This window comes from Belonocnema kinseyi, chromosome 7 (genome assembly GCF_010883055.1).
Source record: "Belonocnema kinseyi isolate 2016_QV_RU_SX_M_011 chromosome 7, B_treatae_v1, whole genome shotgun sequence".
Lineage (NCBI taxonomy): Eukaryota > Metazoa > Arthropoda > Insecta > Hymenoptera > Cynipidae > Belonocnema > Belonocnema kinseyi.
The window spans coordinates 11,687,791-11,709,356 of record NC_046663.1 but is presented as its reverse complement, the minus strand read 5'-3'; positions in this window follow the sequence as shown (position 1 = coordinate 11,709,356).

Genomic DNA, 21,566 nt, shown 5'->3' with positions numbered 1-21,566 from the left:
CTACCTTCCCTTTACAATCTCACAATCCCACAATTAGATCTCTCACCTCCACACCCTTCCACACACTTCCACAATCCACTCACCTCAAATTTCACCACAATAGCAGAAAAACTCAGCATCCACAATTCCCACTACTTTACACTTTCATACCGGAAACGGAAGTCTCATTTTAGGTTCTTTTTTAACATTTAAAAACGAAATTTCACGAGCTTAAACAAATTTTTTAAAATTTCAAAAGCTTCCTAGGAATTTCAAATAATTTAGGATATTTTAAAAGCTTTCAGTACATTTTTAAGATCAGAAAATTCTTCAAAGGAATTTCAAAAGATTTTAAGGGATTTCAAAAAATTTAGAGTATGTTAAAAGAGTCCAAGGAGTTTTTAGGATACTTAAAAAAATTTAAAGGACTTTAAAAGGTCTCCAGGAATTTAAAATATATTAAGGCATTTGAAACAATTCCAATGAATTTTCAAGAGCATGCCACTTTTTAAAGGAATTTCCAAAGATTTTAAGCGATTTTAAATATTTCAGGATATTCTATAATATTCAAATGAATATTTAGTAGATTCAGAAGATGTCAAAAAATTTCCAAGGATTGCAATTCCTTTAACGGATTATAAAAATTAAAAGAATTTTAAAAAATTTAAAAGGATTTTAAATATTTCAGGATATTTCATAATATTCAAAAGAATTTTCAGTAGATTAAAAAAATGTCAAAAAATCTTCAAGAATTTTAATGCCTTTAACAGATTATAAAAATTATAAGGATTTTAAAATATTTCCAATATTATAAGGATTTTAAAATATTTCCAATATTTTAGGATGTTTAAAAATATTCCAATGTATTTGTAATAGATTTCAAAATTCAAGGCATTTCGAAGGATTTAAAGTATTTTTTAATATTTTAAGGAATTTTTGAAAGCTTAAAAAAATTTCAAAAGAGTTTAAAAGATTCCTAAGAATTTTAAATGATGTAGGCTATTTCAAAAGATTCCAAGGAATTTTTTAAAGCATGGTAAAATGTTAAGGTATTTTATATGATTTAAAGGGAATTTTAAATATATTGTGGTATTTTAGAATACTCCAAGAAATTATCATAAGATTGAAACATTTTATAAATAGTTTAATATATTTTTAAATATTCCAATGTATTTTTAATACATTTTAACACATTAAATGAATTTCCAAAGATTTTAGGATACTTTCAAATATTTTAGAGAGTTCACAAAAACTCAAGAAATTTTAATAGATTTCAAAAGATTTCAACTAATTTTAATTAATCTAGGGTATTCAAGGGATTTTAAATTTTTTAGGGTATTTAAAAAACTTTCTAGGAATTTCATATAATTTAGGGTATTTTAAGAGATTCCAAGAAATTTTTATGACCATGCAATTTTTTTAAGGTATTTCAGAGGATTTCAAGCGATTTTAAATATTTTAAGGCATTTAAAAATATTCCAAGTTATTCTCAATAGATTTCAAATAATTTAGGATAATTTGAAATATTCCAAGATAATTTTAAGAGCATGAAAAACTTCTAAGGAATTACAGAAGATTGCAAGGGATTTAAAATATTTAAGGGTATTTTATATCGTGTCAATAGATTTTAAGGAGATTCAAAAAATTTGAAGCAATTTCGAAGGATTTGAATACCTTCAAGGTATTAGAAAAATTAAATCGATTTCAAGCGTTTGACGTATTTTATCCGTTTTAAAATATTTTCTCAAATTTAAAAAAGTTTCCAAGAGATTTAAAAAATTGTAAAGTATTTCAACAGATTTCAAGAAATTTTTCGGAGCTTCAAACATTTTTAGGAAATTTCCATGGGTTCGAATGATTTAAGTGGATACAAAAAATGTTTTATATAATTCTAAATAATTTCCTAAAATTTTGGAATATATTGAACAATTTCAAAGGATAAATATTACATGGCATCTTGAGTATTTTTAGGCGTTTCAAGCACTTTACAAAATCTTATGAAAATTACAGAAACTTTTAAAATATTTCAGGAAGTGACAGACAATGTAGGTTGTTTTTAAAGATTTCAAAGTTTTTTTTTAAATCATGCCAAAATTTAAAAGAATAAAAAATATTCCAAGGTATTTTCAATAGATTAAAAAAAGGTATTTCGGAGGATTAAAGAATTATTATCATTGTAAGGGATTTTTAAGGGTTAAAAAAAACTCAATGTAAGAAATATTCCAAAAATTTCAAAAGTATAAGAAAATCAAAAGGGGGTTTTCAAAACATTTCAAAAAATTAAAATTATTTCAGGATATTTTAAAATATTACAAGGACTTTTCAGGATTTTGATTTCCAAGAATTTGAATGCCTTTGAAGGATTATAAAAAATTAAAAGAATTTCACAAGATTTGGAATATTTCAGAATATTTTTAAATAGTCTAAGGTATTTTTAATATATTTTAATATATCAAAGGTATTTTGAAGGATTTTCATATATTTTTAAACTTATTGAGAAATTTCCAAAAGCTTGAAAAATTTCAAAGCAACTTAAAAGATTTCAAGTCAGTTGAAATATTGTACGGTATTTTAAATGATTCAAGGTATTGAAGAAATTTTAAGGATTTCAAAAGATTTGAAATGTTTTAGGATATTTTAAAATATTCCAAGGTATTTTCAATATATTTTAATATATTAAAGTTATTCCAAAGGACTTCCGGATATTTTTAAACATGTTGAGAAATGTTCACTAGCCTGACAATTTTTTTTTTTAATTTCAAAAGACTTCGAGGAATTTCGAATAATTGAGGCCATTTTAAAAGATTTCAAGGAATTTTAAAGATAGTGAAAAAATTTTAAGGGATTTTCAAAAATTTCAAGGGATTTAAACTATTTTCGGTTTTTTTTTAAAGTTTTTAAGAAATTCTAGTAAATTAAAAAAAGAAGTTAATTTCAAAGGATTCGATTGATTTAACAAATTTTTCAAGGATTTCAGGAGGATGTAAATGAATTTCAAATAATTTAGGATATTTCAAAAGTTTTGAAGGTATTTTAAGGATGTTTGTCGATTTTTGAAATTTTGAGCAATTTTCAAGGATTTGAATTCTTTGAAAGGGTTAGAAAAATTGAAATGATTTCGAAATATTTGAAATATTTTAGGATATTTTAAAATGTTCAGAGGGTACTTTATAAGATTTCAACAAAATTTTAAAAGCATGACAAAATTTTTTGGGATTTCAAAAGATTGTAAAGGACTTGAAATATTGTAGGATATTTAATAATATTTCAAGGTATTTTAAATTATTTTAGTGCATTTTTAAATATTTGAAGGAATTATCCATTGCATGAAAATTTGTTAATGAATTAACAAAATTTCAAGGGATTGAAAATTCTTTAGAAGATTTAAAGAGCTTCCCAGGATTTTTCAGGAGATTTAAAAAACGTAAGGAAAATTCCAAAGACTTAAATGCTTTTCGGGGATTAAAAAATTGAAACGATTTCAGAGTATTGGAAATATTTTAAGGATAGTTAAAAATACTCCAAGGTATATTAAAACGATTTTAATATAGTAAAGGTATTCCAAAGAATTTCAGGGTATTTTGAAACATATGAAGTCATTTTCAAGAGTTAAAAAAACTTCAAGTTTTAAAGATTTGAAAAGATTTGACATACTTTATAGTATTTTAAAAGATTCCTATAAATTTACATTAGATTTAAGTAATTTCATAAAATTTCCAAGGATTTGAGTGCCTATAAGGTATTAGAAAAATTGAAAGGATTTTATAAGACTTACAACATTTTAGGATATTTAAAATATTCCACGGTAATTTTACTAGATTTTAATACATTATATGTATTTCAAAGAATTAAGGGGCATTTAAAAAAAAAGGAAATTCAAGATGCTTCAGAAAATTCCAAAGGGATTCAGAAGATTCCAATAAATTACAAAACACTTAAATGAATATCAAATAGTTTTTAATATTTCAGAAGATTCCAAGGCCTTTTTAAGAGCACGACAAAATATTAAGGGATTTTAAAAAATTTCAAGGGATTTGAAATACTTGAGGATATTAGAAAATATTCCAAGATATTTTCAATAAATTTTAATACATTAAGGCCATGTGACGAGTGGGTCACGTGACCAGATTCCTACCTTACCGACACCTTTTCTGTTTCCCAACTTATTTTTAAACTAAACGCCACATCGAGTTGAAAATTAGAGAAACAAAATAAGAAGCACTAATAAGCATATGTCGGGTTATAAATTTTTATAACTATGAAAAAAGCAAAAAAAAATTGTTTACAAAAAAATTTTTTTTCATAATTCTAAAAATTTAGGACCAGACACATGTTTATTAGAGCATCTTATTTAGTTTCTTATATTTTCAACTTGATGCGGCGTTTCGTTTGAAAATAGGTTGGGAAACAGAAAAGGTGTCGGTAAGTTAGGAATCTGGTCACGTGACCCACTCGTCACATGGCCTTAAGAGTATTTCAAAGGATTTTAAGGAATTTTTAAGATTTTAAAGAATTTTAAGCAGCTGGAATAATTTCAAATGATTTAAAAAGATTTCCAGAAATTCAAAATAATTTAGGGCATTTTAAAATATTCCAAGGAATTTGTAAGATCATAACAGACTTTTAAGGGGTTTAAAAATTTTTCATTCAGTTTGAAATATTTTAGGATATTTAAAAATATTCTAAAGGATTTTTAAGAGCATGACCATTTTTTAAGGAATTTCAAAAGATCTCCAGGGCTTTAAAATATTTTAGGGTATTTCTAAATTTATTAGGAATTTTCAGGAGTTTTAAATAATTTCAAGAATGTTTAGAAAGTTTGAATTTCTTTAAAGGATTAGAAAAATTTTTTAAATTTAAAAGGTTTGAAATTTTTTAGGGTATTTAAAAATATTCCAATAGATTTTAATACATTAATGTTTTTTCAAAGGATTTTAGTTTATTTTCAAACATCTTATGAAATTTCCAACAGCTTATACAAATTTTAAAGGATTTCGAAAGATTTCAAAGAATTTCAGATAATGTCGGGGATTTTAAAAGATTCTAAGGAATTCTTAAAATCATTTTAAAAAATTAAGGGATTTAAAAAAATGTTGACGGATTTGAAATATTTTTGGGGTATTTTAAAAGTTGTAAAGAAATTCTAGTAGAATGAAAAAAATTTAGTAAATTTCAAAGAATTTTATTGATTTTATTTAATATAAAAAATGTGCATTTAATTATAAAAAATTTCCTACAGTTTCGAAAGATGTGGAAAAATTTAAAGGAGTCGAAATATTTAAGCGTATTTCATAATATTCCAAAACATTTTTAATAAATTTTAATTTATTAAATGTATTTCAAAGAATTTTAGAGTATTTAAAAATTTTTAGGAAATTTCTAGAGGCTTAAATGAATCACAAAGGACTTTAAAAGATTTTAAGGAATTTCAGATAATTACGTTCTTTTAAAATATTCCCAGGAATTTTTAAAAGCATGCAAAAGTTTTAAGGAATTTGAGGATATTTCGAGGAATTTGAAATACTTCAAGGCATTTTCAATTGATTTTAATCAATTAAAATTATTTTAAAGGATTTACGGATTATTGTCAACAATTTAAGGAATTTCCAAGAACCTAGAAAAACATAAAGGATTTCAAAGAATTTTCAGGAATTTTGAATATTTTAGGGTATTTAAAAAAAATTCAAGGTATTTTTAAGAGCATGAAAAAATTTTCAGTGGTTTCAAAAGATTTCAAGGGAATTGAAATATTTTAGAGTACTTTCAAATATTGCAACGTCATTTCAACAGATTTTAATATACTACATGTAATTCAAATGATTTTAGGTTATTAAACATTTTTTTCAATTATTAGAGGATTGAGAATTTAAAAAAATTACAAAAAATTACAAGGAATTTCAGAAAAAATATCAAGGAATTTCACATAATAGTTTAGACAATTTTAGATGATTCTAAGAAATTTTTGGGAGCATGAAAAAATGTTTAGGGGTTTTAAAAGATTTCAAGGAATTTGAAATATTTTAGGGTATTTTACAAGATTCAAAGGAATGTTCAGGATTTTTAATTCCTGAAGATTTGCACGCCTTTAAGGGATTAGAAATATTGAAAGGATTTTAAAAGACTTAAAATATTTTAGGATATTTGAAAATATTCTGAGGTATCTTCAATATATTTTAATACATTAAAAGTATTTCAAAGTATTTAAGGATTATTTTCATCATTTTAAGAGATTTTTAAGAGTTAAACAAAACTTAAAGGATTTCAAAGTACTTCCAGGAATTTCAAATAATTTAGGGTATTTTAAAAGACCCCAAAGAATTTTTAACTTTATGACAAAATTTTAAGGAGTTTCAAAGATTTCATGGGATTTCAAAAATATTTTAGGGTATTTAAAAATATTCCAAGGAATTTTTAGGATCATTAATTCACAAAGATTTAAATGCCTTTGAGGGATCAGAAAATTAGAAAGAATTTCAAAATACTTGAAATATTTAAGAATTTTAAAAAAATATTTGAAGGTATTTTTAATCGATTTTAATACATTAAAGGCATTTTGAAGGATTTTCGGATATTTTTAAACATTTTGAGAAATTTTCAAGAGCCTAAAAAATATCAAAGGCTTTCAAAAAATTTTAAGGAAATTTAGATAATTTAGGATATTTTAAAAGATATCAAGGAACTGTTAAGAGCATGGACAAATTTAAAGGGATTTAAATATATTTCAAGAAACTTAAAATAATTTTATATTTTTAATAGTTTTTTAATACATTAATGGCATTTTAAAGGATTTTAGGGTATTTTCAAATATTTCGAGAAATTTTCAAGAGTTAAAAAAAATTTCAAAGGATTTCAAATTATTTAGGGTGTTTTTAAAAATTCCAAAGAATTTTAGAGAGCATGAAAACATTTTAAGGAATTTCAGAAGATTTCACGGCATTTGAAATATTTTAGGGTTTTTAAAGCATTTCGAGGAATTTCAAGGCCGTCTAAGGAGTTTCGAAAAATTTTCAAAGATTTGAATGATTTTAATTGATATAAAAAGCCAGTTATATATTTTTAGTAATTTCTTAAATTTTATAAGATAATGCAAATATCGTTTATTTTCCATTTTCCATCTGATTTTACTATTGCAAAAAATTCGTTCAGGAAAATAAAGACACTTTATAATATGTAAATAAACTTTTGAGGTATGAAATTAATAAAAAAAAACATTTTTTCTGACCAGGTGACATAAGAACTGTGGGATACTTAAAAAAGAAGAATAACTCTGATGCCATAATTGAAAACGAAAAATAAAACTTTTTCGCATATTTTGGTTTAATTTTGGATTTAATTTTACATTTATTCGAATTTTTTTGGACGGCCTAAAGTAAAAATATTTTTAGATGAAATAATATTTTTTTATTTAAAAATTATTATTTATATTTAATTTAATTTATATTTAAAATTAGTATATATATTTTAAATTATTATTATTATTAAATTATAGAAGATTATTTCTTGAAAAACAAACATAATATTCCAGGAACCTAATATTTTCAAATTTTGCACTTTCACTCATTTATCGTTTCGCAATTAATTATACTTTATTACGATCCCGATGTGCATCCATATTTTTAATTTAAATTTTATATATTATTTGCAATACTCTCTTTGTTTAAAAAAGCGCCAAATGAAAGTTACGGAACAGCGTAATAATAAAAAAAAATTTATTTGCATTCTAATATACCTATAACATAAAATATTTCAGCCGAGCGAGAGATAGCGGAACAACTTTTTAATTAATTCCTCGGTATGCCAGTAAAAATTCGGTAGTGGAAGTTCGCTGATGTTTTAATTTTTCACGGTGCTTTGGAATTTTTATATCTTTCATGTGCAATAATCGTTTTATATCTATCAAAAAAAAATACTCTTCAAGGTGAAAATGCATGCAGTCAAATTTTCAGTTAAATTTGAAAAGTGCATGATAAATGAAAATGGATGGAATTTATTATCGCGATTTTAGAAATAATTCACGGAAATGCAACAACAAAGTTGATTTCTAATCTTGTTATTTTGTTGGTTAGAGTATAAATCAATTTTTATGTTAAGTAATAAACAGAATCGATTACTTGTTTAATATTTGGGAAAACGAGAAAAAAAAATTAGCCTCAGCCGGGATTTGAACCAGGGACTCTACTATACAGAAGTCGAGCGTTAGCAAGAAAAGTTCAGCGCATTTATTATAAATAATGAACATTTTTTTCTACTTAAGTTTAATTAAAATTAGCATGTTTTCTTTCTTATAAACAAAATTAATTAATTTTCAAAATCGTCACTATCTATAAATAACGAAAATAGTTAATTTGATAGTTTTTGATTACATAGATCAATTTCAAACCAAAAAAATGGTTAAAAATTTAACTACTTATTCTAAAGTGGAACTACTTTTGTTAAAAAAAAATTTTTAAATAATGATTTATAATTTCATTTGAAAAACCTTTATTTTGTTTTGTTTAAAATTTAACTATTTTGTTCAATTAAAGAAAAAATTTTCTTAATTGAAAACTGAACTATTTCTTGTTTGATTAACAATTTGCCATCCTTTGATTAAAATTTTTATATTTGTTAAAACTTTGTCTTTAATGGTAGAATATTATACTTCTTAGTAACTCATTCATTTTTTTTTCAGAATTCACTAATTTGCTTCAAAATTTATCTATCATGTTGAAATTTTCTTTAAAAGTTCAAAGTTAATAGAAAATGCATGTGTTTTGTTAAAAATGGATATTTTTTCAGAAAATTAATCACTTTGGCTGAAAATTCTTTCCTTCATTGAAAATTAGTTGTTTTGTTTAACTTGAAAATCTATTTTTTTAAATTGAAATTTATCTATTTTATTTGCTTGAAAAAAATTATCTTCTTTAGACATTATTTAATCTTTTGGTTGAAAATTCATGTACTTGGTCAAATGATCAACTATTTTGCTAAAAATTTGTCTCTTTTATTGAAAATTTGTCTTTTTGGTAGAAAATTCATCTTTGGGTTCCAAATTCATATATTTGGTTAACATTTTTTAAGACTCATCATTTTAGTTTAAAATTCGTTTTTTCATATAAATATCAAAAAAAGTAATAAAAGTTTTTTTAAAAATTAATTTATTGACTGAAAATGTAACTGTTCTATTTTTACTTAAAAATTGATATTTTCTACTTGAAAATTCATTTTTTTTTTGCTTAAAACTCGACATTTTAGATAGTATTTTTTCCTGTATTGACTAAAAAATCTGCTTTGGTTAAAAGCCCAACTCTCTTATTGAAAACTCATTGATTCTGTTTGAAAATTAGTCTGTTTTTGTTCAAAATTTAAATCATATTTTAAAAATTCGTATTTTTTCGTATAATTCAACTGTTTTGGATTGAAAATTAATTTTTGCAACAAAAAATTACATTTTTCAATTTTTTTTTTAATTTATATTTTTGAGTTAAAAGCTGAATTATTTGTCCAAAAATTCATATTATTTGCTTTACTGGTATTGTTTTTATAAATTTAAAAAAAAATGTTAAAGCCGTCGAAGCTGAAGAAAACTTGTTCAGGGGAAAGTGAGAGAAAGTCAGGGAATTTAAAAATTTGGAATTTGTTGCAACAATGATATTGCAAATTCAATTACTCGATACCGCAAAATTTATATTTTCAATTATTTGACTAATTTCATTTTTTTACCAAAAATTAATATCAAGCATAAAGTTACTAATTACATGGTCAATAAATTATTTAAAAGTGTAAGTATTTTTTATTAAGTTAATTGACATAACTGATTCATTAAACAATTAAATCAGTAGGTTTGAAAATAAATATTTTTAAAAATAATAATATATTTTAATATTATTAATATTAATTTATTAAAATATTGATTCAATAATAGAGAATAATATCTCTATTATTATAAAAAATTAAAGTAGATTAAAATGATGTGATGGGTCGATCACTTGACCAGATTCCTACCTTACCGACACTTTTTTACTTTGTTACTTATTTTCAAACGATGTGCCACGTCGAGTTGAAAATTTGGGATACTAAATAAGAAGCACTAGGAAAGGTGGATCTGGTCCTAAATTTGTATAATTGCAAAAAAAATTTATTTTGTAAATAATTTTGTTGTTGCTTTTTTCATAATTACTAAAATTCATGGCCAGACACACCATTCTTAGTTCTTTTTACTTAATATCCCAAATTTTTTACTCGATGTGGCGCTTCGCGTAAAAATAAGTTAGGAAATAAAAAAAAATTGACGGTAAGGCAGACATCTGGTCACGTGACACACTCGTCACATGCGCTTCACTACTTAACGGACATTTTCTGCAGTTATAAAATCCTCTAGAAGAAATGTCGAATCGCCTGCGGCGAGTTTCACGGTTTTCTGCTCACTTGGACGGGCGAGAAATTATTTTCTACCTAACGGCGCGCACCCGGTTTACAAAAAAAAAAGAAACAAGAAAATGGACAATGATTCTTTTTCTTCGGTCTTTTATCAAACTTTCTCATCTGCTACGAAGCAAACACTTCATATAGCCACTCCAGAAGTCGAAGAAAAATAGATTCTCGAAAAGGATAACAAGAAAATTTTATTTGTACCTTCCTTTTTTCTATTTTCTCTATCCTGCCATAGATTTATCAATTTTCTTTACCGCACCTCGTTTCTAAATTTTTTTGTTTTTTAATGAGCCTAAAGTCCATTTCTGCTGATTTTATGATCTGGTAGCCCCGGGAAGAAGCCGTATTTATTTTTTCGGGTATCTGTCTAGCCGTCGTCTTTTGATTGGCTGAGGAACTTAAGGGGCGGAGAATTAGAAAAATTCCGTAGCTGACTTTACCTCGTACCCTAGTCGAATTTACCCCATACTCTAGCCAACTTTACCCCGTTTCCTAACGATTGTACACTGTACACTAGATGAGTTTACCCTTTGCTATAGCTGATTTTATCCCGTACTATAGCCGACTTTACCCCGTACTATAGCCGACTTTGCCCCATACTATAGCCGACTTTACCCCGTATTAGAGCCGAGTTTACCGCGTACCTTGAGCGACTTCACCCCTTGTCTCAAAAAATTTTACCCTAAACACCATATGAGTTTACCCCTTCCCATAGACGAATTTACCCAGTCTCATAGCCAAATTTACCCCGTACCGTAGCCGAAATAATCCTTCACCATAACGGCGCTTAAACCGTGCCTTAATCATTTTACACTGTACACTAGATGACTTTAACCCCTCCCATAGCCATATTTACCCCGTTCCATTGTCAACTTTACCTTGTACCCTAGCCGACTTTACCCCATACCCTAGGAAACTTTTTTTGTGCCTTAACGATTTTACACTCTACACTAGATGCCTTTAGCCATCCCCATTAACAAATTTATCCCGCGTCATAGCCGACTTTACCCCGTAACTTGACCAACTTTACCCCTTACCCTAGCCGACTTCACCCCGTGCCCCAAAGGATTTTATCCTAAACACTAAATGAGTTCATTTTTTCCCATAGCCAAATTTTCCCCGTGCCATAGCAAAATTTACCCCGTACCCTAACCGACTTTACCCCATACCCTAACCGACTTTACCCCGTACCCTAACCGACTTTACCCCTGACCTAACAGACTCTTCTCCGTACACTAGATAACTTTACATTATTTTTCGGTATGGGTAGTGTTTAGTTTATTAATAATATATAAAATGTAAGAAAAATTAAGGTTTAATTTAAATCAGTTTTAAGCAAATGCAATTTTGCAATTGTTTAAACAATTTTTATAATTAAAATTTACAGTATAGACGTTTTTAAACCAATGAACCCATATTTTTTTTTAAACAACCATATCCTTTTAATGACGGTTTGCTTTGATGGTTTGAAAATTTCAAAGATGTATTAATTCCTTAATCATTTTTTTATGAGCATATTCAGTTTGAACATTTTTCAATGAATTGCCTCAATTTTTTTCACGAAATCGTCTCAGATATGCTTGGGATGACTATTTGCTATGGTACTTTTTGAATTAAAAAAATTCTTAATTATTCAAACAATATTCATAAACAATTAATACTTTGTCGATTTTTCAAAGAATAAGTTAAATTTTCGTTCACCGAATCTAATAATAATTTCTTTCGGATCACTCTTTGCTCTAATATTTTCTAAATGGAAAAAAATTATTTATTTATTGAACAATTTTTTTTTAACAACATTATAGCAAAGACTCATCATGAAGATACTCTTAGCTGATTTGAAAACGAAAATTAAGCATTTTCATTGAACAATTGCCAAACTCGGAATTTGTTCATGAAAATGGTTTAAATAATAAAATATTCTTATGAGTTTGCAAAGAAATCTTTTAAAGAGTAATCGGAAAAACATTCCTAGTATGTTCGGTAGAAATAAATGAGCCTTTTCGTTTGAAAATAGACAATCTCTAAATTTTGTTATGAAAATTGTTTAAATAATCAAAAACTTTTGTAAATTTATAAATGAGAATATGAAGAAGTCATCGAAAAGATGTTTCTAGTTTCTTTCGTGAACAAATATTAAGCGTATTCGTTGAAATATACCTAAACTGTCCATTTTCAAGGAATATATTTAAATTATAAACAATTATTATAAATTCAGGAGTTTTCATGGCACGGAATTATTTTCAAGATTTTCTTAGTGTAGTAAATAAAATTTATGTGTTTCATTGAACAATTCCAAAACTGTAGATTTTCACAATTGGGCCTATTCGTTGAAGAATAGCCAAACTCTGAATTTGTTTATGAAAATTTTTTAAGCAATCAATAATTTTTTTAATTCATAAATAAAAATATTAAACTGTTATCGGAAAGATGTTTGTAGTTGTTCCCGTAAAAAAATATTGAGCGCATTTATTGAAAAATTCCCTATCCAGTTTTTATAAATATTTTTTATATATTCACAAAATATAATAACGAAGAATTATCAGCAAAATATTCTTAGCTGATTCTTAAAATAAGGTTTAGCGTTTTTCTTTAACAATTGCGAAACTCTGTTTTTTTTAATGCAATTCTTAAAAGATTAAATAATTCTTATGAATTTACAATCATAGCACAAAGTCTTCCGAAAGACATTTTTAGTTGTTTCCGAAAAAAATTTAGACCAGTTTGTTAAAAAATGTTTAAATTATAAAATTGTTTATAAAATCCCTTTATAAAATTGCCAAATAGCATATGTTTTTAAATAATTGTAATTAAACTTTAATTTTTCTTTCATTTGATATATTTTTAATGAGCTAAACATTGCCCATCCAGAAAAATAACTATAGTTTATTAATTTTAATATAACCATTTCAAACTGATTTGTCCACAGACAGCTTTTCTTTATAAACAACTGCCAAATATGGACATGAAAAGGCAGAAAGAAATTTCTTTTTTTTTTTTAATTTTCCTTACATTATGTCGCCAGTTATATTTATTGATAGAATTATATCATCCGATATTTTTTATAGATTTTATAAACAATTATATAAACAAAAGCTCAATTTAGATTTTTAAAGGCTAAAGAAAATCTTTTTTTCTCTTACATTTTCTCAAATTATGATGCCAGTGATATTTATTGATAGAAAATTATTATCCGATATTTTTTATTAATTTCATTAACAAATTATATAAAAATGGCCAGTGACGGCGTTTAAAGGCCGAAATAAATAGTTTTTTCTAATTTTCCTTAGTTGATGTCGCTAGTTAGTTTTAAAGAAGGGAAATTATCAATTAAATTTTTTTAATTGGTTTTATAAACAAATACCTAGTGTGGATTTTTCAAGGCAGAAAACATTCGATTTTTGCAGCTAGCTTTTAAGTATGTTGTCAGTGATTTAATTCTTTGGTCATTGTTGTTCATTCCAATTTTCGTAATGTATTATTTTTAGGAATTGTTAAAGATAAAATTTTTACAACAATTAGATTTAAATATCCACATCTTTAAATGTCTACATTGGAAATTTGTTTCTATAATTGGTTTTCAAAATTAATAAGAAATTTCGAATGATAATTTTCTATCACTTAAAATCACTGGATAAATAATTTTAGGAAAATTAAGAGAAAAAGCAATTTTTTACTGCATTTATATGTGCACATTAGGTTTTGTTTATACAGATTTTTTAATGAAATTAATACAAAATTTTGGATGATAATTTTCCATCATTAAAAATCTCTGCTCATATAAATTAAGGAAAATTAAAAGACAAAATGATTTTTTTCTCCCTTTAAATTTCCATACTACTCATTTTTTTATATATATCTTTTAAATAAATAAAACATATGAGAAGAAAATTTATATGATTGAGTATTATTTTTTTGAGAAAAGGGAGTAATTTTAGCATAAAAATTTAATTTGCAAATGAAGAATCCTTAGTGTAGACTATTTGTAAGTTTAATTTGTTTATAACAAATTGCCTAATGATGTGATCTTTTTTTGTTCTTTTAACTACCCTTATTCATAAAGCCGGGCAATGCTGTTCATGGAAAACATTTTTTCACGAAGGTAAACAAAAAACAGAAAAATTCTACTTTTTCTTCACTCTTTGCATTAGCATTAAAGTTTCAGAAAAAAATCATAAATCAGGCAACATAAATCTCTTCAAAATTTAAGGCTAAGTTTTTCCAAAAAAATCTAAAATCGGTTAAGAATGGCCAGCTACAAGTTTTTCCCTGAAAGAAAGACGTAATAGTGGAAAATGAGGACAAAGGAGGACGGGATGAGAGAAGGATGGGGGTACTAAAGATAGGAGAGAGTAGTTTGGTGAAGAGGGGAAAGATTGTGCAGAGAATGATGCTAGAGAAGGAGAAATGAGACAGGTAAGAGGCAGCAAAATAAAATAAATAAATGAGAAGGAGTGAAGTAAGGAGTAGGTGGGTGAAAAGGGAGTTTTAAGAAAGATATAAAATGGGCTGAATGAAAGGAAGAGGACGGCTGGTGGGAAGGAAAGGCGATATGGGAAGAGATAATTAATTTGCAGAGGCAGGATAAAAATACTGGAATTAAGGAACATGAGCAGGCAGAGTGGAAGTAAGATAAAAAAAGCAGGAGCGAGTAGTATTAAGAGAGATGTAATAGGATGGAGGAAAAATATTGGTATGGGGCAAGAGGAGGAGGGTTTAAGAGACAAGAGGATGAAGCGGAGAGGGAGGATACCGAAGTTATGAAAAAGGAGGATTGGGAGATGGTGAGATAAGATAGAAGTGAAAAAAAGAATAAAAGAGGAACAAAAATGGATGATAAAGGAAATAAGAAAAATGGGTGAGATGGAATAAATAATAAGGAGAGAAGAGACGCAAGTTATGAATTACAAGAAAGAAGGAGACGGTAAAGATAGAAGAGAGAGAGAGGTTCGGAAGAGATATAAACGAAGATGGGATGCATACAAAGAGAAAGGAGTAACGATAGGAGAGAAAGAAGGGGCTTAGAAGACATAGAGCAGTAAAAATGAAGGATATAAGCAAGAACGGATGGTATAGGAAATAAGAAAAAAAGGTGAGATGGAAGGGATTGTGAGGAGAAGAGACAGGGAAGATTTAAATTGCAGAAAAGGTGGAAAGTGTAAATAAAGGAGAGAGCAAGAGGTTTTAAAGAGATATTAACTGAGGTAGGATGCATGGTGTTTTGCAATTAAATCATATTTTCAATAAAAGAGAGCTCGGATTTGGAGGAAGGAGGTAGGCCAAAGACATATAGTAGACATATAGTAGAAAGGAAGGGCGTTAACAAGAACGAATGGGAGAGGAAGTAATAAAAAAGTTAAGATGAATGGACCGTTGAAAAGAGGAGAGAGGGAAGATTTAAATTATAGGAAAGTAGGAGAGGGTAATTACGGGAGAGAGGGAGGAGTTTGGAAGAGCTATAAACTTAGATGGGAAGGATGTAATTAAAAAAAAGTGGGAGTGGAAGAAAGAAGAAAGGGGACAAGATGGAATAAAGAGGAGAGAAAATAGGGGACATTTAAATTACAGTTAAACCTAGATTTAATGTCAATTTTGAGACGCCTATTCCCGGTAACATTAAAAGGAGGTTCACTAAATCCAGGTTTAACTACTTAAATAACGACATAATAGACTGCAAAATTCATTTTGGTAGGCGAATCTCTGCCTACTTTGACCAACTTTACTCTCCTAATTTAACTCCGTAACATCTCATAGACTCAAACTCGTAAATATTAAGAAATATTGTCGCAGTCAATATAAAAATAATTCGCCATAACTTTATTTTCATGGAGGAAATTGAAAAAGATTCTCTCTTGCAGAACAATTTTTTATCAACTTAAAAGTGTCATTTTTAAATGGGCTTGGGGGAAGATATACAGTAGAGAAAAGCGGGTGCGTAGGGAGGGTGAATTTGATGCAACATCGGGGCTCAGGTGTGTTTTCAGCCACCGAGTTCCGCGCATCCCTGCTGTGAGCTACAGCAAAATGGTATGGTATGATTCTACCTCCTCTCTCTTCTCTTCACCAGAACGATCCTTCACACTGTCCTTTCTCTTCCAGTGCTATATTACTGGCATTCATGGAATTTTGCTTTTATAATATTTAATCACGTTGAATATTAGAGCATGCCAGCAATGCGAGAGCCAGCTTGTAAATTTTCCAGAGAAATTCAAAGCTGCCTCCAGTCCCACAGTCGAGCCAAAAGAACGTCTACGGGAAAAATTGATTTTCAGAAGACAATTCTTATTTGATCCAATCTGTTTTTCAAATAACAATTTAAAAGATATTGGAATAATTTCACCGAGTAGAATTTTGTAAAAATTTTTCATTATTTTTTTATTTAATATAAAAAAAAAATTGTTGTGAACAGTATCTTTTATTGAGAAATAGTTGTATTCATTCTATGATACATGGTATCTGTGCACTAGATATCAAAAATATTTTTGGGATAAGATAATATTGCCAGATTTTAAAGTTCCCAAATACACAGCCACACAAAAAAAATAAGTGTGCGGATCTGGTAACAAGACACCCATCACGTCATGGTTGAGCCATAATCTCAAAAAATGACGAAAAATCTTGCACTGTGGCAAATAAATTTCAAAATAATGCCAGTGATGCAAATTTTCACTTCAAAAACATGTCGACAACTGTGAAGGATCAACCCTTGTTTGATATCAACTTATTTAACATAACTTTACCCAACAGAACTTGACCTCACCTAACCTGAATTATCAGAAATTTATTGAACTACACGTAAAGCTCTGGAAGCAAATTTGTGCTACATCGAATGGGTCAACCCGAGCCTCACCTAGAAATAAATCTAACCTAGCCTAACCTGATCTAACCTAACCTCACAATATACAATTAAACTGATTGTGTTGTCCCGTTGTGTTTTCGGTACCATTTGAATCAGCTTGGGCTTAATCTGCAAAGAGGTCAAACCTATCCTAACCTAAAAAACCTGACCTAACCTAACCTAACCTAACTTAACTTAACGTAACACAATTAACCTCATTGTGTTGTCCCGTTGTGTTTGTGGTACCATTTCATTCAGCTTCAGGTTAACCTACATAGAGGTTTAACCTATCCTAACTTAACAAAACCTGACCTAACCTAACCTAGCCGATTGAAATTCAACCACACGTGTAGCTATATAAGTGTACGGTTCTCAGTCTTAAATGTGTGCTCTATTTAATAGGTTAACTCTATCTTAACCTACAAATGAATCTAACTTAACAGAACCTAACGAAATTTTGCTTAACGCAACACAACTTAACTTAAGTGTTCCCGTTGTAACACAATAAAATTCATTTCATTGTACTACAGATGGTTAAAAATTTAGACGCACATTGCTCATTTGAAGAAACTTAGAACTACAAGTGGAATTGGCCCCATTTCAATTAAGCTGACAATGTTTGTATCAATTAAAATGTAGAACTATAACTCAAACATGCAAATGAATAAGAGTTTTATTCAAAAATTTTTTCTCTCTGCTTTTCTTAAACTTAAGGGATATATTTATACTATCTTTCGTGTTTACATTTTATCTTGCTTTTCGTTGTAATTAAATTGATTTATAGACCTAATTCTGTCTATTTTCTGCCTGCAATAACGTGTCCTTTTTTCTTCATTTGTATGTTAAGATAGAGTAAACCTATTAAATATAGCACACATTTAAGACTGAGAACCGTACGCTTACATAGATACACGTGTGGTTGAATTTTATTCGACTAGGTTAGGTTAGGACAGGTTTTTTTAGGTTAGGATAGGTTAAACCTCTATGTAGGTTAAGCCGAATCTGAATAAGACGGTACCGCAAACACAACGGGGCAACACAATGAGTTTAATTGTGTTCCGTGAAGTTAAGTTAGGTTAGGTTAGGTTAGGTTAGGTTAGGTTAGGTTAGGTTAGGTTAGGTCAGGTTTTTTAGGTTAGGATAGGTTTGACCTCTTTGCAGATTAAGCCCAAGCTGATTCAAACGGTACCGGAAACACAAAGGGACCACACAATCAGTTTAAGTGTGTTTCGTGAGGTTAGGTTAGGTTAGGCTAGGTTAGATTTATTTCTAAGTTAGGCTCGAGTTGACTCATTCGATGTAGCACACATTTGCTACTGGGAAAATATGCTTCCAGAACTTTACGTGTAGTTCAATAAATTTCTGTTCATTCAGGTTAGGTGAGGTCAGGTTCTGTTGGGTAAAGTTATGTTGAATAAGTTGATATCAGGCAAGGGTTGATCCTTCACAGTTGTCGACTTGTTTTTGAAGTGAAAATTTACATCACTGGCATTATTTTGAAATTTATTTGCCTCAGTGCATGATTTTTCGTCATTTTTTGAGGTTATGGCTCAACCATGACGTGATGGGTGATTTTTGATACCGAATTTGAATTCAGCGCCCCAAAATCCAAAGGAATACGTGCGTCTTGTTACCAGATCCGCACACTTATTTTTTTTTGGTGTGGCTGTGATATCAACGGAAGCCATTAAATTCTCTAGATATTTAATTTTCGAAAGTATTAGGCTATCGAATTTCCAAATTAACAAAAAATATATAATATTACAATTAAAAATAAATACATACATAAAATACATAATACATAATACATAATACATAAAAGCTGTTCTATTGGATCATTAAAAGTTATTTTTAACTTTTTAAATTTTATAAACAGTTTGCATAAACAATTATCCATATCAGGTATTAATGATACAATAAACTAAGTTTCTTCTACTAAATTAAACACAAATTACTCGGCTAAAACACTCAGTTATCTTTCTTAGGGATCCAACAACAATTTAAGATAGTTTAAACAAATTAACAAACGTAATATTTGCCTTAAATTCAAAGTACAAATATGACTCTCCCAAAGTAGTCAAATGAAATTAATTTCTAATGATTTAAGAACATTTAGATTACTATTTATGATTCTAATTGTTCATAACAATTTTGTTAAATAATTGATATTATCTTATAAATCGAATCAAGTAAAAAATTCATTATTTAGCTGTTTTTTTTTATTTGAACTTTGTTCTTCAAGCGTAATTAATTTCTTGTAATTCATATTTGCAATTTCATTTTTATTATTAATTTTAATAACCCTGGTCATAAATTGATAACCAGTAACTTCTTTTGCAAATCTAACAATTAAATCGACTTTTGAATTTTTTTCGGTTAACGAAGTTTTCATTTAAGAAAAATAATTTATTGTTATGATTAATCAAGCATTTTATTACTGCGCATGCACACTTTAATTTGAAATAGTTAAATCATTTTTTTTTTCATTAAATTTGTTAAAACAATCATACATTTTTATCAAATAATAATAAACAAGGAGTTATTACGTAATAATAGGCTATTAGTTCTTCAAAGAATAGAGAAATTGTTTGCTAATGAATTCAAAGTATGATAGACATACAGGTAAAATATTTTAATTAATAAAAAATTGTTCATGGCCACCTGAATACTGTTGACAATTTAGAAGTTAGAAATTCAAATTTTAGAACAGTAAAAAAGGAAACAAGCTTGTGTGGAGAAAATATCCCAATGACGCATTTGTTGATTAAGTTTATTTAAGCAATAATAAATTATTATTGGATGATTGAATGTGATAATTTGGTTATACAACGACAAATTTTCTGCAGATGAAGCATGATTTATTCCATCCTCAAGACTAGATGTGGATATTGGTTTATCTAAAATAACAAATTAGGTAATAACTTTAATTATTAAAATAGAAAAGCTATTCTTATCTTCAAATCGTTCGGATTTAGTTTGAATTATGTAAAAAGGGCCATCTTAATGAAACCACTTGCAGCTCCATGAAATAGATGTGAAATCTTGTTAAATTTTATTTACAAAAGAAATTTCAATTGAATAAGAATTCGTATCCATCAAACAATTTGTTTACCAAGTTGAACTATTCAGTGAGCTAATAGGGTTTCTACTAATTTTTTTTATTTTGCTTTTTTTATGCTACTTGATGTTTCATTGTATATACATTTTTAAATCTTTATAAGTTTCTATTTATGGCGATAATGAAAAATTTATCAAAATTCATGTCTCGTTTGAGTCTAGCAGCAACCCTCTTCAAATAGTTTACTGGCGCCAAGACGAATAAAAGGAGCGAACCATGAGGAAAGAAGTATTCCATAAGTGAAGCTTAAATTACCTATTCGACTGGTCTTCCCTAAAAGATCTCGAGGGTACGGTCTACGAAAGCTCCGCAAGAAAGAAAAAATAAAATAAAATATATATGTACATAAATGGAAGAATGGATGTGTGAGTTACGGGTACGTGGGTTAGCTAGATAGTTGTGTTATTTTGTACGTGGGTTTGGTGGATGAACGGGTAGATGGTTGGATAGTGTATGGATGGATGGATTGATAAATGGATGAGTGGGTAGATACGTGGGTTGGGTGGATCGTTGGTTGGATGAATAGATGGATGTATGGATGGCTGAATAGAGGAATGAAGATATGGAAGGATATACGGGTCTATGAGTGGGTGAAGGGTGGATGGATTGGGTAAATGGTTGGTTTAGTTGGTACACGGCTTAGGTAGATAGGTCGACGATTGGATAGATCGAAAGGTGTAAGGACCAATAGATATATGAATGGAGGTGGGGGGCGAGTGGGTTATGTAGATGGATGGATGAATAGGTGGATGGAAGGATGGATGGATGAATGTATAGATGGATATATGTGTGGGTGAATGGATAGATCGTTAAATGAATGTTTTGATGGATGTATGGGTTTGAGTACGTAGTCTGATCAGGTAAGTGGGTTACTGAGCACGTGGGTTCTGTAGATGGATGATACATGCATGGCTTACGGTTACGTGAATTGGATGTATGGGTGGGTTTGTTTGCGGGTGCGTTGTATAGATGGATGAATAGATTGATAAATGTATGTGTGAGTAGGTACGTGGGTTGGATGGAAGTTTGGATGGATAAATAGAAGGATGAATAGACGAATTGATGAAAGGATAAAAGGATAAATGTATAGATGAATGGATGGATGAGTGGATGTATGGGTAGGTACGCGTATGGTTGGTTGAACAGATGAATAGATAGATGTATAAAAGGATGGATGGATGGATGGATGGATGGATGGATGGGTGGGTGGGTGGGTGG